The sequence below is a fragment of the Eptesicus fuscus genome, chromosome 13 (assembly GCF_027574615.1).
Source record: "Eptesicus fuscus isolate TK198812 chromosome 13, DD_ASM_mEF_20220401, whole genome shotgun sequence".
NCBI classification, from domain to species: domain Eukaryota; kingdom Metazoa; phylum Chordata; class Mammalia; order Chiroptera; family Vespertilionidae; genus Eptesicus; species Eptesicus fuscus.
Window position 1 is genome coordinate 30,554,152 of NC_072485.1, and position 16,690 is coordinate 30,570,841.

The following is a 16,690-nucleotide window of genomic DNA, read 5'->3' on the forward strand; positions in this document are numbered from 1 at the left end:
GATTACCACTTATCACCTATTTATCCAGTTTATTCATATATTTCCCATGTCCAATCATTCTTTGATCCCATAAGCACTGCTAACTTATCAGCCCTATACATTTTTGTGATCTGTTAGCTACCATAAATCTTCACATCCCTCCTTACCCAGCTTAGAATACATGATTCATTGCTATAATTACTCATTTGCATACATCTGCAATTTCATTGTTGTTCCCTCCATCTGCTGGCAAAAAACAACCTCTGGTTAAACCCATCTCTATTTCATGCACCAATAGAGCCAAATGTAGCTGGAGAAATACGCACAACCTTGTTAACTGGTTTTACTTTAAACCTAGGAACAAAAAGCCTATTCTATTTCCTTGGACAATTCACTTTCTTGTTCTCACAGGGAACGTTTCATACTCTCTTTCTTCTCAAATTCAATACACCTCACCTTTTTCAGCATCAACTGATGACCTTTCTTATTATTCTATTGAGACAATAAAAACAATCAAAAGAGAACTTTCTCATCTTTTTACCACTTAATCTACCAACCTACCTACATCTGTATCCATATACTCTGCCTTCCCTTTTATTAAAGTGGATAAACTGTCTCTCCTCTTATCTAAGGCCACATCCTCTTCTTGGAGATAGTCAGGGTCCTGGAAGGTAAGAGAAGGCCTTCTCAAAGAGAGTTTAATGAGGACCTGTTTACAAAGGTAAGGGCAGAGTTACTAGTACGGGGACTGACCAGGGATCAAAGCACTTGGGGACTAGGAATAGTGAGGATTCTGAGTGAGCTGTTACTGTAAGACAGAGAGAGCTGTAACCCTTGGAGGGGCTGCCTGACAGAAACTATGGCTTTAGGAAGAGGAACACAGTCACTGCCAAACCATGGCCCAGAAAGGAGAGAGCTGGGGGAATAAACATTCCAAACCCTCTTTCCTCCCTTCCCTAATCTGCTATTGCTTCCCAATAGTGGACCCCAATTGAAAACCAGAGGACAGGGAGCTGGGTGACATAGTCTTCCCAGGGCACAGAGCAGGGTGATAATCAAGGAAAGAGGATCTGGAAGGGCAGATGTAGAAGATCCATGACAGGTTATGTCCCCATCCTTCCTCATTTACTCAAAGAATAGTCTATAATTATTCTTTTTCTCTTTGGAGTTAATTTACCTTTGTATTCAATTAGTCTTATTAGCAAACAAACATCTCTTAATCTGTTATCTCCCTTCACTTTGTCTGCCCTCCTCTTCTGGCTTCTGTCTGAGTTGGCCAGTGGAAGGTATTAACAGATCAGAAGATGAGGAGGAAAGAGAGGTTGGGACATTTAACCTCTGCCCCCCTTTCTGCCAGTCCATGATTTAGCAATGCCTGTGTTCTTCTACTTAAGGCCATGGTTCCTGCCCTGTAGCCCCTCTTCCATTTCCCCTTTCCCTTTAGAGCAAAAATTATCACAGGAGTTGTTTATACTCCCAGTTTATGCTTCTTCATCTCCCATTTTCTCTTGAAGCTACTCCAAATTAGACTCTCATCTTCTCCATCCTAATGAGATTGTACTTGTCAAGTGTATTGTGATCTGTAAGAAATATACGTTTGGTTATTCAGATGATGAAAATATATTTCTCACATATATTTGGTTTTGTTCCTGTTCCTGACTTACAATTCCTAAAACCCTTGGGATTTCTTGTGATGAGAGCAATAGATTCTTTTTTATGTTAATGACATAACTTTTGGAAAACCTTTAGGTAACCTACACACGAGGGGCTTGTTGTCAGGGCAACTAACCATGTAATTAGAGGTAGAAACTTCAGTACCCATCCCCACCCCTCCACCTCTGAGGAGGGCAGAGGGGTTGGAGATTGAGTTCACTTGCCAATGGCTAATGTTTTAATCAATTATGTCTATGTAATGAAGCCTCCATAACAACCCTAAAGGGGGGTTCGGGGAGCTTCTGGTTGGCAAACACGCTGAGATTTGAGGAGAGAAGTACCCCTAGAGAGGGCATGGGAGCTCCACACCCTTCCCCCATATCTTGCCCTGAGCATCTCTTCTATATGGTCTTTCCTGCATTAAGTCCTTTTTTTAAATAAACTGGTATTCCCATGGGTAAAATGTTTCTCTGTGTTCTATAAGACTCTCTAGCAAATTAATCAAACCGGAGAAGGAGTACAGGGGACCTCTCATTTATAGCCAGAAGTACAGGTAATATCTGGACTTGAAATTGGCATCCTGAGTTGGAGGGGGTTGCTGGAACCTCCAATTTGTAGCTAGTTGATCAGAAGCACAGCCAACAGCCTGGGCTTGCTACTGGCCTCTAAGTTGGGGATGGGGGTATGCAGTGTTAATAAGAGTGAGCCCTCAACCTGTGGATTCTGACACTGTCTCTTGGTAGATAGTGTAAGGATTGAAATGGATTTTTCAACACCCTGGGGTGTCCAAGAGTTGCTTGGTGTTATGTGAGGAACCCCCTATCCCCAAGAACCCCAAATAGTTACAGAAACTGCCATGTTGGCAATTTCATTGGTTAATTATCAGGATTTATCCCTCAGCAACATTTGACACAGTCACTTCTGTCTTCTTGTACTGCATTTTTTTAAATCTTCTTTTCTGACTTAAATGTTGAAGTACCCTAGGCGAAGTCCTCAGGCCTCTTTATTTTTTTTTAAATTTCTATTTTCTATCTATACTTGATACCTAGATAGGCTTATTCAGTCCTATGGTTTTAAATATTATCGACAGGCTGATGACTCCCAAATTTATGTCTGACTTCTATCCTATATATCTTATCACCTATGTAAGTATCTCCCACTTGGATATCTATCAAGCATTTTAAAACTTTACATGGAATGGAGTTTTGACTCCTCCATCCCTTGTCCCTCTCTTAGTCTTCACCATCTCAGTAAATGCCATCATCATTTACCTAGGCCAGAAGTCATCATTGACTCTTCTCTTTCTTTCACGTCCTAATCTAATCCATTTGCGAGTCCTGTTGCCAAATCATCTAATTAAGTTCAGAATCTTACCACTTCTTACCATCTATATCATATCATCCCCGTCTAAGTCACCATACTCTCTTATCTGGTCTACTGCAATAGAGCTTCCTAACTGATAACCCTTTGTTTTCAATCTTGCCCCAATCTATTCTCTGGACAGCATCCAGAGTGATCTTTTGAATCAAAAGGTAATTTATCTCACCATTTAAAACACTCTCCATTGGCTTTCTGTCACTATCCAAACAAAATTCAAAGCCTTTGTCCTGAGTGTAAGGCCTTATATAATCTGACCCCTGCCTACTTCTCCCACCTCTTCTGCTAACATTCTAGCATTGCCAGTTTCTTTCCAATCATGCTGGCCTTGAGCTTTCCTGGACAAGCTTTCTACTTCAGGGCAGTAATTTGTACTTGCTGTTTCCCTTCAATTGCCATCTTTTCATGCCTTTCTGACCACTCGGTCTAAAATAGCCACCCTTCTCCTGTTACTCTCCCCCACCCCCTACTCTATTTTTCTTTATTGTACTTATCAACATACTAGAGGCCCGGTGCACGAAATTCGTGCACTGGGGGGGTGAGGGGATGTGCCCCTCAGCCCAATCTGCACCCTCTTCAATCTGGGACCCCTCAGGGGATGTCCAACTTCCAGCAGTTGGACATCCCTCTCACAATCCGGAACCACTGGCTCCTAACCACTCACCTGCCTGCCTGCCTGATTGTCCCTAACCCCACTGCCTGCCTGCCTGCTCGCCCCTACCTTGATCTCCTGCCAGCCTGATTGCTCCTACCTTGCACTCCCCTATCAGCCTGATCACCCCAAACTGCCTGTGCCTTGGCCCCCTGTCTGGCCTCCCTCTGGAGGCACCACCCCCATAACCCCAATGCTGCTGCCACTGCAGTTGGTTATGGCTGCCTGAGCCTTGGCCTTTGTAGCCACTGCGGCTTTGTCTGGAAAGATGTCCGGAAGACAACCACTCTAATTAGCATATTACCCTTTTATTAGTATAGATTTGGGGACCATTACAACCACGCAGAACTTGAAGAAAACACATGGCCCTGGTCAGTTTGGCTTAATGGAGAGAGCATCGGCCTGTGGACTGAAGAGTCCAGGTTTGATTCTGATCAGGGGCACACATGCCTGGGTTTTGGGCTCAATCCCCAGTAGGGGGCCTGGGGCGGCAGCTGATCAGTGATTCTTTTTTTAAAAAAAATATATTTTATTGATTTTTCACAGAGAGGAAGGGAGAGGGATAGAGAGCTAGAAACATCGATGAGAGAGAAACATCGACCAGCTGCTTCCTGCACACCCCCCACCGGGATATGTGCCAGCAACCAATGTACATGCCCTTAACTGGAATCGAACCTGGGACCTTCCAGTCTGCAGACCGACGCTCTATCCACTGAGCCAAACCGGTTTCGGTTGATCAGTGATTCTTATCATTGATGTTTCTATCTCTCTCTCCCTCTCCCTTTCTGAAATTTTAAAAATATATATTTTTTTAAAGAAAACACATCATCTTCACTTTGGGCTTTGTCATCTTACAATATCCTTTGTGCAGTGTTTTAACTTCCCTCAACTTTCCTTTACCCACCTTTAAAGTGCAATCTATTTTGGGGAAGATCATCAGGAAAGTGATTCCAATGGGTAGAAGTTTTTTTTGGAGGGGATGGGTCATGAAGATATTTAAAAATTGAGCATGGTGATGGTTGTACCACTCTGAATTTACTTTAAAAAACCAGTTCATTGTACACTTTAGGTGACATGTACAGTATATGGGTTATATCTCAACAAAGCTGTTCTTTTATTTCTTTTTAAATAAAGACCAGTCTTATAATCAGTTGCAGATGTTTTCAGAGGCCCCTCAAGATTTGCTCACCATGTCCCAAATCACGGCTGTGATTCCCAGTTGCCTCCACTCCTGGTGGATCTGGATGGTGTGGTTTGCAAAGGAGAAGGTGGCAAGAGGCTTATGGAATTTCGGCAACCCCATTCCCCCGGTCTCCTCATAGGGCACCAGGGCCATTCCCACTGGGCCAGCTCTGCTCCCTTTAACCTGTTGGGCAAAAGAATCCTGCATGCTCTGGCCAGAAAGTGCATTCTTTCTTAGGTGGCCCGGATGCTTTTTTTAAGGTCATTTTATGGATTCAAAAGAATAAACAGAGATGTGGAAAGCTTTTGTCAAAATCCTTTCACATGGTTCTTCCAATCTCATGGGAAATGAGATGTGGCTCTGAATTCATCCCAAAGTGTGTCTTTGGGCAAAAGCACTCAGAACGGTACAACTCCTGCAGAATGCCCCACACACTTTGCTGTCAGGACTCAGGGGGGCTTGAGGGTGAGCGAGGCGGCAGTGCCAGCACAGGACCTGGGAGAAGGTAGCGCTTTCTACACTGCCCAGGCCACGTGGACTACAGCAGTACCTGCCCAGGTGGGCAGGGTGTTTCTGCTGTTTTGTTTTGGTCTGGCCTCCACCCCGTCAGCCACGGACCTGTGCCTGCACTGCGACTGAATGGTTTGATGGCCCTACTTTTTGGTGGACAGTGGATGCACTCCCAGAGACTGGCAGTTAGACTCTGGTGGCTTCTGAGTCCCTTGCGGGGAGAGCCCGGCCCTAGGTCAAGAACAGACTCAGGCGTCCTCGGCCAGGAGGCCTCCTTGGGCTAGGGGCCGCCACAGTTTGAAGGCTGGCCATGACCCCAATCCTGGCAGGGGTCTCCTCTGGGGTGCTGGCAGGCCTGGTCTAGGGCTGAGGGCGGTTTAGAGGCTGGTCATGCCCCCGATCCTGGTGGGGATCTCCTCTGGGGCGCTGGCAGGCCTGGGTTAGGGTCACTGGCGGTTTGGAGGCCGGTCACGCCCCCGATCCTGTTGGGGGTCTCCTCTGGGGTGCTGGCAGGCCTGGGCTAATGGCCACCCTGGTTTAGAGACCGGTTAAGCCCCCGATCCTGGTGGGGGTCTCCTCTGGGGCGCTGGCAGGCCTGGGCTCTGGCGCCGCAAAGGGAGAGGTTCCTGAACCTGCTTCCCACACACCTAGGCTAGGATCCATCTTGTAGGAGGCGGCTTCAATGCCCGGGGTCGGTGACCAGGTCCTCCGGAGCCTCGCTTTCTGGGCTGCAGTCCCACGTCTCCCAGTGCCCCAGCCACGGATGCGCCCACGCAGTTGCCCCCACCACCAGCCACCTCAGCGCAGGCCACAGCAGCTGAAGCCAGCCTCTTGGAAGCCAGGCCACCACACCCACCAACCCTAGTAGCTCTCTGCTGCTTGCTCTGTGCCCTGTCCACTGGGGTCGGGGAGTGCTCCCAGCCCAGAGGCCCTCCCTCCCTCCGCAGCCTGGCTTGGGAAGCTGGCCTCATGCTGGGGCTACTATGCCAGCATGCCCACTCGGCTACAATGGGTGTGACACGGGCCCCATGGAGGCCAACCTGGAGAACGTGGACCCCAACTCTGCATCCGGCTGCTGCAGATGGCCTCTGTGGTCAACTACCACCTGCTCCTTCCATTGGCCCCATTGATCCCTCTCAGCACCAGCCATTTAGGCGAGGGTGGAGATCGCCGGGGACCCCCCCCCGGGAGGCTGCTGGCCGTGCCCGGCCAAGCCCCCCCAGGTCGCGATGCAGCCCTGGACCCCGGGGAGGCTGCTGGCCGTGCCCAGCCACGCCCCCCCGGGTCGCGATGGGTCCCGGGACCCCAGGGAGGCTGCTGGCCGTGCCCGGCCACGCCCCCCCGGGTCTCGATGCAGCCCTGGACCCCGGGGAGGCTGCTGGCCGTGCCCGGCCATGCCCCCCCGGGTCGCGATGGGTCCCGGGACCCCAGGGAGGCTGCTGGCCGTGCCCGGCCACGCCCCCCCGGGTCGCGATGCAGCCCTGGACCCCGGGGAGGCTGCTGGCCGTGCCCGGCCATGCCCCCCCGGGTCGCGATGGGTCCCGGGACCCCGGGGAGGCTGCTGGCCGTGCCCGGCCACGCCCCCCCGGGTCGCGATGCAGCCCAGGACCCGCGGGAGGCTGCTGGCCGTGCCCGGCCACGCCCCCCCGGGTCGTGATGCAGCCCTGCACCCCGGGGAGGCTGCTGGCCGTGCCCGGCCACGCCCCCCCGGGTCGCGATGGGTCCCGGGACCCCAGGGAGGCTGCTGGCCGTGCCCGGCCACGACCCCCCGGGTCTAGATGCAGCCCAGGACCCGCGAGAGGCTGCTGGCCTTGCCTGGCCACGCCACCCTGGGTCGCGATGCAGCCCTGGACCCCGGGGAGGCTGCTGGCCGTGCCCGGCCACGCCCCCCCGGGTCTAGATGCAGCCCAGGACCCGCGGGAGGCTGCTGGCCGTGCCCGGCCACGCCCCCCCGGTCTCGATGCACCCCTGGACCCCGGGGAGGCTGCTGCCCGTGCCCGGCCACGCCCCCCCCGGGTCGCGATGCAGCCCTGGACCCCGGGGAGGCTGTTGGCCGTGCTCGGCCATGCCCCCCCGGGTCGCGATGGGTCCCGGGACCCCCGGGAGGCTGCTGGCCGTGCCCGGCCACGCCCCCCCGGGTCGCGATGCAGCCCTGGACCCCGGGCAGGCTGTTGGCCGTGCCCGGCCATGCCCCCCCGGGTCGCGATGGGTCCCGGGACCCCGGGGAGGCTGCTGGCCGTGCCCGGCCACGCCCCCCCGGGTCGCGATGGGTCCCGGGACCCCCGGGAGGCTGCTGGCCGTGCCCGGGGAGGCTGTTGGCCGTGCCCGACCACGCCCCCCCGGGTCGCGATGGGTCCCGGGACCCCGGGGAGGCTGCTGGCCGTGCCCGGCCACGCCCCCCTGGGTCTCGATGCAGCCCAGGACCCGCGGGAGGCTGCTGGGCGTGCCCGGCCACGCCCCCCCAGGTCGGGATGGGTCCCGGGACCCCCGGGAAGCTGCTGGCCTTGCCCGGCCACGCCCCCCCGGGTCGGGATGCAGCCCTGGACCGCGGGGAGGCTGTTGGCCGTGCCCGGCCATGCCCCCCCGGGTCGCGATGGGTCCCGGGACCCCGGGGAGGCTGCTCGCCGTGCCCGGCCACGCCCCCCGGGTCTCGATGCAGCCCAGGACCCGCGGGAGGCTGCTGGCCGTGCCCGGGGAGGCTGTTGGCCGTGCCCGACCACGCCCCCCCCGGGTCGCGATGGGTCCCGGGACCCCGGGGAGGCTGCTGGCCGTGCCCGGCCACGCCCCCCCGGGTCGCGATGCTGCCCTGGACCCCGGGGAGGCTGCTTGGCGTGCCCGGCCACGCCCCCCCGGGTGGCGATGCTGCCCTGGACCCCGGGGAGGCTGCTGGCCGTGCCCGGCCACACCCCCCCATCTCAATCCAGCCGGGGACCCAGGGAGGCTTCTGGCTTTTCCCTACCACGCCCCTCTAGGGTTGCCATCGCTCCCCAGGACCCTGGGAACTAAGAGGATTTGGCGGCCGCCATCTTGGTTTTCTCAACGGCCATATAGGCACCCAGAGTCCCGCCCCCTGCCTCTCGCAGGTCCAATCATGGGCATAGCGGAGGTGCGGTCAATTTGCATGTTACTCTATTATAATGTAATATATTTATCTGTGGTCTTTTCCTCCCAACCATAATGTCATCTTGAGGGCAGGGACTTGGTTGCCTTGTTTACTCCTCTAATCCTAGTGTTTAGTAGAGTCCATTGAATATAATAGAAGCTAATATAATTTGGTGAAGGAGGGAAAAGCTAATTTACTACTGATGGTTAACTTTAAAATTTTGGCAGTATAACTGCATTAACATTTTCTTTTTCTTAAAAATTTGAATTAGGTTTTTAGATGAAAAGTACTGTGTTGAAAAAATATTAATTTAAAAAGGATTCCCATGTTTGCAATACCTTATTGTCAGCACAGTGGGAATTTTGTGTTTGTTTTCAGGGTCTTTGTGCCAAGAACTCAGGGCATCGAAGTTTGTGATTTTTGAGGTCAGGAGAGTACATTAGGTTAATTATGCTACTGCATTGCCAGGCACTTTCTTGGAGTTTGCTGGTATGCAGCAATCAAAACAGCATCATTTAAAAATTGCTAGACCTATTAAAACATGCAAATTTTACTTGTTTACATGTCCTGCTCCTTTTGGAGGTTACTACTGATAATATGACAAATTTATGATATTTGCAACACTATGAAAAATTAACATGTTAAAATATGAATCTCTATTAATAATATAACTTAGCTTCTAGTATTTCATGTAGAGGACTTCTCAGATACCTTTCTTCTTTTACATAGTTGAACTTTTCTCTTAGAATTCTTCATTGCATCTCAGCTGTTTTGAGAAATTTAAAAATACCACTTAAAAATATATTCATGTTGACACAGTTATTCCTTATGATGTATTTACCTAAGCTTTTCATTAATTTATTTGTTATCTGAACAAATATTTATGGAGCTCCCATGTGTGAAAAAGTGATATAGATGTATATATCAGTGAACAAGACAGATAATCCTATGCTCATGGAATTCATAGTTAATTGGTGGATATCAGCAATATTCATACTTAGAGTATGGGGCAGGGAAGTAGAACAGACAGTACTATGGAGCAGGGAGAAAGGCTGCTATTTTATTTTTTATTAATCCTCACCCGAGGATATTTTTCCATTGACTTTTAGAGAGAGTGGAAGAGAGAAGGAAAGACAAAGAAAAATATCGATGTTAGAGAGATACATCAATTGGTTGCCTCCTGGGGACTGGGCCTGGTCCCGGGAGGAGCCTGTAACTGAGGTAGGTGCTCTTGACCGGAATCAAACCTGGGACCCTTTGGTCTTCAGGCCGACATTCTATCTGCTGAGCCAAACCAGCTAGGGCAAGGCTGATATCTATAATAATAAAAGCTTAATATTTTATATTGGACAGCCAAATGACCTTCCAGACCTTATTCCAGACATCCTTCCAGATGAAGCCACAGTGGCAGGGGCCAAGGTAGAGACAGTTAGGGGCGATCAGGCAGGCAGGCAGAGGGGTTAGGGACAATCAGGCAGGCGAGTGGTTAGGGGTGATCAGGCAGGCAGGCAGAGTGGTTAGGGGCAATCAGGCAGACAGGCAGAGTGATTAGGGGTGATGAGGCAGGCAGGCAGAGTGGTTAGGGGAGATTAGGCAGGCAGGCAGGCCAGTTGTTAGGAGCCAGTGGTCCCAGATTGTGAGAGGGATGTCTGATTGCTGATTTAGGCCCTATCTCTGTGGGATCGGGCCTAAACTGGCAGTCGGACATCCCCCGAGGGGTCCTGGATTGCAAGAGTGTGCAGGCCGGGCTGAGGAACCCTTCTGTGTATGAATTTTGTACACTGGGCCTCTAGTCTATCTATCTATCTATCTATCTATCTATCTATCTATCTATCTATCTATCTATCTATCTATCTAAGCCTGGAGCACCCTGTTCCCCTGTGTGGGCAGACAGGGCATGTCCCGTGTCCATGTCAGAGCCGGTTCCTGCTTTTATATATATAAAAGCCTAAGCGACCATCCGTTTGTTCACCCATTTGCCCAGTAGCTATGACACCAAATGACCACCAGGGGACAGACACTCCATCCAGTAGAGGAGGGAGCCCAATTCCTCACAGAATCTGTCATGGGTTAGGTTGCTCCTGGGGTGCTGTTGGCCCCAAATCTGCTTCTCCCGTACCCCGGACCCAGAAATCAGTTTTGGCCCGATCCCCGCAGGCCAGGCCAAGGGACCCCCCCCACCCCAGTGCCTGAATTCGTGTACCAGGCCTGTAGTTTTAAATAAAGTAGTTAGTAAAGTCCTATCTAAGGAAATATTTGAGTTAAGCCTTAGAGCTAAGGGACTGAGTCATATGGCTATTTGCAAGGGGAAAAGCACTTGACTTTCAAGGAAAGGCTTTTAGGTAGAAGCATACTTAGAGATTCCAGGAATAGTAGGTTTGTTATGGACTCAATCACTCTAGATTGAGAGATAGTAGGAAATGAGCTTGGTTGTGGTAGGACAACAGGTTATATAGAATTTTTAGCTATTATAAAGATTTTGATTTTTATTGTGAATGAGCTAGGAATCTGTTGGAAGGTTTTGAGAAGAGTGATCTGATCTGTCATATGTTTAAAAGGATCAACTCTGTGTTGCATGTTGAGAATATACTGAAAGGAAGCAAGGAAAGACATGGAGGAGATGAGTTCAGAGTTTATTATACTATTCCAAGTAAACATGATCGTGCCTTAGGTTAGGGTGTGGTAGCAGTGAGAGTGGTGAGAAGTGGCAGAGTCTAGATTTTGAAGGTAGAGTCCTGGGTTTTGTAAATAGATTTGGTGTCAGGGATGGGAAAACTAGAGGAGTTAAGGCGGACTCTTTTTTTTTTTCTTTTGCCTGAGGCTCTGGAAGTATGGCATTCCCATTTTCAAAGCTGGAGAAGTCTAGGAAGACAGAATATTTAGGGGGTGGAGTAGAAGATTAGGAGTTCGGTTTTGGAGGTATGAAGTTTGAGGCACTCATGTAGATATATTAAATATACAAATGGCTACAGAAATCTGGGGTATCAGGAAGACATGAGGATTGAAGTTTAAATTTGGGAGGTCAGAATATTAATCTATATATATTAGAGGCTAAGTGACTATCCAACCATCCTACCAGCCAGTAGGTATGACATGCACTGACCACCAGGGGGCAGACGCTCAATGCAGGAGCTGCCGAGCTGTGGTTACTTGGCAGTGGGCAGTTCTCAAGTGACACATCCCAGAACCATAGAGGAGGGAGCCTGATTCTGGGGTGTGTCACCGGAGAACCGCCCTCTCGCAATCTAGGACCCCTCGGGGGATGTCAGAGAGCTGGTTTCTGCCCCATCCCTGCAGGCCAGGCTGAGGTACCCCACCTGCCGGAGGGACCCTGCTCACTCTGCAGATGCCCTTCGAGCCATGGCACTGCCCCAGGTTGGCTCCAGGGCGAGTCTGGCCCATCTTGCCCAGTCCTGCACCGCCGGCCACCTCCTAATTAATTTCCTTTCAATGTGCAGGAATCCCTGCACCGAGGCACTGGTGTTTTTTATAAAACCATGAGACTGAAGGGAGAAGTGAGAGGTCATGACATGTACAATAGTATGAAAATTTTTATTAAATTCTCTGAAGCAGATAATGTTCATAATTGAGGTGTTAAATTTTCTTGCCAAATTTTATGCAAAATATTCATTAAAATTTTATATAGAAACTAGTTAGCTAGATATGGTACAGCTTTTTGTTAGCCTTTACCTTTTTTAAATTAAAAATATTATCTCTTAACTTCTGGAAAGTGTTGATTACTAGATGAAAAATTTATTCTAACCAACCTGAGTTCTAATTTACATAAATAGTAGCATTATGGGATTCAACTTCAAATTTAAAAGAGGTCATGCTTATTTAAGCATTTTAAGAATCTACCTGATTTATTAACATACATGAATTTAACTTTTAAACCTTCTGGAATTGATTAATCAAGATCACTTCTAATGTGACAGAGATTAAGGCTAGCAACAGATGACTTTTAGAGTTCTTGATTGAAAATAACAGACCAGTAGTGTATGATTTAAGTAGGAAAGGAATTTATTGGAAGGGTATAAGATACCTTACAGAAACTGCAGGAAGGCTAGATCGGACTCAAAAAATAGTCAAGAACCAAGAAATACAAAGCACAGTCAAGGTTACCCTACAGAAAGAGTGTTCTAAGGAGACTGGCTGTTTTGCCATTACCTCTAGCTATTAGTCACCACACTGCTAGACTCTGGATCCTTAACACTTTTCACTGTGTCTTCACTCATGATTCTATCACAGTCAAATTATTGAACCCAAGGAGCGGGGTGATGGGCAGTGTTGTGGGACTGAGCCCTTAACCTGTGGGTTCTGATGCTAACTCCAGGTGATGCATGGGTTGGTGGGATCCGGGGACCCAAGGGTCCATGACCCACTGTAGATTCTTGGCTTTGCCCAGGAAAGAATTCAAATGCCAGCCAGATTAGAGTTTGAAGTGAAAGTGAGTTTGCTAGTATTAGTGAAGCAGTGAAAGAGAATGGGCTACTCTACAGAGCAGCCCCTCCCTGTGGGATTTATTTCTTTTATTCAGGCTCATTTGAGGGGTAGGGCATTCAATAAGGGGGAGGATTTTTCCAGGGAAAGGAGTGGAGACTTCTCAGTAGAGCCCCAGTCACCATTTTGTGACCTTTTATATGCTTCCCTTTCCAATCGTGGCAGCTCCGGGTGTGTTGTTTAGTATGCTAATGTATTTCAATGAGTGTTTAATGAGGCTAGGGGTTATTGCTTTTAGGTGAAATTAGTCCCCAAGTTGAATGGAGCTGTTCTCTGCCTGTGGAGGGATGATCTTCCTTCTTATTTATTTAGTTTTTGTCACTACAAGCCCTTTATTATCAAGTTGATAACAAAAAACACCAGAGAGATGTAAAGTACTTTTCTTGGAGACGCCATGAGGGGTGGGCACCGTCAGAACTCACCTGACCAGGGAAGGCAACCCAACCAGAGGCAGCACGGAGCTTAGGGCCGGTCCAGGGAGCAGCTGGCCCTGGGTGCAGAGACAGGGATGGAATATGCAAACGCCGAGGCTGGGCAGGGAGTGACGGATTGAGGGTTTCCCTGTGGAAGCCCGGAGCACCCTGTTCCCCTGTGTGGGCAGACAGGGCGTGTCCATGTCAGAGCCGGTTCCTGCAGTCAGCTTATATAGAGAGGGGGAAAGGGGTGTCCCCCTGCATGAATGGGGGAGGAAGGAGAGGGAAGTGGGCTCATCCCGAGTTAAGGAAATAGCTTAGAGAAGTCTCTGGAAGCCTGGGGGTGAGGGGCGAGCACAGAGGCTGCTGCTACCCTCTGGCCTCAGGAGCCCAGGTCCTCCTGAGGCCGCTGGAGGCCTTCGATGGAGCTGTCAATGGCGTCCTCAGGCACCAGGGCGTGGTCAGTAGGCAGAAACGTCTGCTGCAGCCAGGGGACCCGCGATCTGGCCGCGATCCCGCATTCATCAAAACCCAGGGGCTGTCCTCCGATGCGCACCACCCTCCGCAGCTCTCTGGAGCAGCTGGTCAGCAGGAGGTCCCTGGGGAACTTCTTCTGAGTCTCCGCATCCATGATGATGGAGACGTAGCCCTCGATGAGGGAGAAGGCAAAGAACGTGACGGAGCCGGGCCCAGGGTGGCCCGGGGCGGCCTCTGTGGGGACACCGTGGGAGTAGAGGAGGGCGTCGCTGCGGGTGGTGGCGACGGCTGGCAGTGTCTCAGGGTCCAGCATAAGGACTCCCTGGAGAGGATGCACCGTGGGGTTGGGCCCATGCTGAGCGCGGGGAAAGCCATTGCTGGAATCATCCCCGGCCACAGGCACGGGCTCCCCGCCCACCTCTCGGTGAATGTCGAACTCCTGGGCCAGAGTGCGGATCACCAGGGACAGGTCCCGCTCGGCACCAGGATGAAGTCCGTCTGGTAAGTGGACAGCATCAGCGCAGACACGTGGGGCTCGGCCGGCGGTGCGATGACCGAGGGGGCAATCTTCATGACCCCAGCAGCGTGTCCGGCTGCGGGATGGCCCGTTCAGCACCAGCCAGGTGGCCTCAGCCGCTCGCAGGAGCTCCGATAGGGGCAGCTCTTTGAAGCCCTCCTGGTCCAGCATGAGCGTGCAAGCCTCGGGAGTCTCCCTCGGGCTGAAGAACTTGCACCGGCTTCGGCGGGGCCGGAAGAGCAGCTTGATGGGTGGGTGGGGGTAGTGCACCTGGTGCTGGAGGATGTGCAGCTCCATCGGCGGGCGCATGGACCGACCCCGGAGCCCGCCAGACCCAGGGCCCCCCCGGGCAGGCGGTCTTCCTTCTTGTTGACGGCTCCTGCATCTTTGATCGATTGCAGCTGTTCTGCCACAGCCCCAGTCTCCCAGGTAGATGGTTAGTTAGGTGCAATGATTCCTGGGACTTAATGTGACCAATATCATCTTAGGAAGCAGGCTGACCTCCGGCTCACCCCGGGAATGTCTCTCACCTGAAGGAAATATTCTTGCGAGGTAAGTGGGCCCATTGAGTTGTTTACTGCTTTAGATTTTACAGCTTTTAACAAGCACTTGCCACTTGTATATAACAAGCCCCAACCCCTTTGAGGTGTGGAAATCCACTGTCTTGTGACTGTCCAAGGTGCAATTCGGACGTAATTCTGGAGTTGTCAGCCTCTTTCTTTGGTCTCTTGGCCCCAGGAAGTGTTCACAGGCTGGAGAAATGGGAAAGGGGGCAGAAGTTTCCTCGGGAAGTCCTAGGCGGGCCATCAACCTCTCTGTGGGGCGAGGCGGTCTGAAAGTTGGATGCTGGTAGCCCACCTCGTGAGTACAGGATGCCCTGAAATACCGGGTGGACTGGAGCATTTGTTTGCTCAGTGTCTTCTTGCCCAGGTGGGTGGTAAGGAAGGGTGGTAAATGGCTGCTACAGTGGATTGGCCACTTTTATGGGCAGTTTAGTTGGCCACTGACACCCTTTTAAAGTCTCTGGCGAAAGTTTGGAAGTAGCCGAAACCGGTTTGGCTCAGTGGATAGAGCGTCGGCTTGGATTGAAAGGTCCCAGGTTCGATTACGGTCAAGGGCATGTACCTTGGTTGCGGGCACATCCCCAGTGGGGGGTGTGCAGGAGATCGATGTTTCGCTATCATCGATGTTTCTAACTCTCTATCCCTCTCTCTTCCTCTCTGTAAAAAATCAATAAAATATATTAAAAAAAAAAGTTTGGAAGTAGAAGGGGAACTCCAACTGGAAAAAATGTTTATCTGTCTCCCTCTTGACTACTAAGCCTAGAACCGTGGTCGGCAAACTGCAGCTCGCGAGCCACATGCGGCTCTTTGGCCCCTTGAGTGTGGCTCTTCCACAAAATACCACGGCCTGGGCGAGTCTATTTTGAAGATGTGGTGTTAGAAGAAGTTTAAGTTTAAAAAATTTGGCTCTCAAAAGAAATTTCAATCATTGTACTGTCGATATTTGGCTCCGTTGGCTAATGAGTTTGCCGACCACTGGCCTAGACGGTTGAGGAACACGATACCAAAATAGAAACCATAGCTTGCTGCTTTGTAAAAATTGGAGGGAAAAGCTACAGCTGCATAGGTTAAGGGCAGTAGTCATGAAGCCAGGATGGAATGCCAACACCTGGAACCCATGGGAAGAAGATAGTGAGAGTGAGGACCTAGAGGTCACAGAAGATCTGTATTTGCCTTGGGAGGAACTTTATGCCAACCAGCCACTACTGCAATGAAAAGCCAGGCTACAACAAATGCAGGTGGGCCGACAAGGGTGTGGGGAAGGCAAAGGCTTTGAGCGGGACATAGTGAAAATAATGCAGCCTTTTAGATTAGATCCTGGCTTTGCCACTTATTGTGTGATTTAGGGGCAAGTCACTTGACCTCTCAGACTTCTATAGTTTTAATCTGCAAATTGAAGACAATAATACTTATGGAGTTGGTTTAAGGATATATGAAATAACATATATGAAAAATGTAGCATATTCTTTGGCAAAAACCAGATGGTCAATATAAATGGTAAACAGTTATTTCTCTCATTTTTCTCTTCTCATTGGTATTCAGGAATTCTTAGCTCTAAATTGAACATCAGTCTTAAGCCTGGTCTCTATAGGGACTTCTTGCCTTCATTATGCTGTTCCTTTAGATTTCTGACTGCCAAAGGCAAGGGAAATGTTGAAAAGTGCTGAACAGTGGCTTAAGCCTGAATTTGAAAATCATATGTATGGTTTTGCTATTGTAATATTGACAGGAATTTCAGGGTTTTGGTTACTCACTGTCAGAAA

The 16,690-nt window shown here is 50.5% G+C and overlaps 1 pseudogene; it reads right to left on the bottom strand.

Annotated features, from left to right (window-relative positions):
- Positions 1-13,752: 13,752 nt before the first annotated feature.
- Positions 13,753-14,673, bottom strand: LOC103297024 (cytosolic arginine sensor for mTORC1 subunit 1-like; annotated as a pseudogene).
- Positions 14,674-16,690: the final 2,017 nt, after the last annotated feature.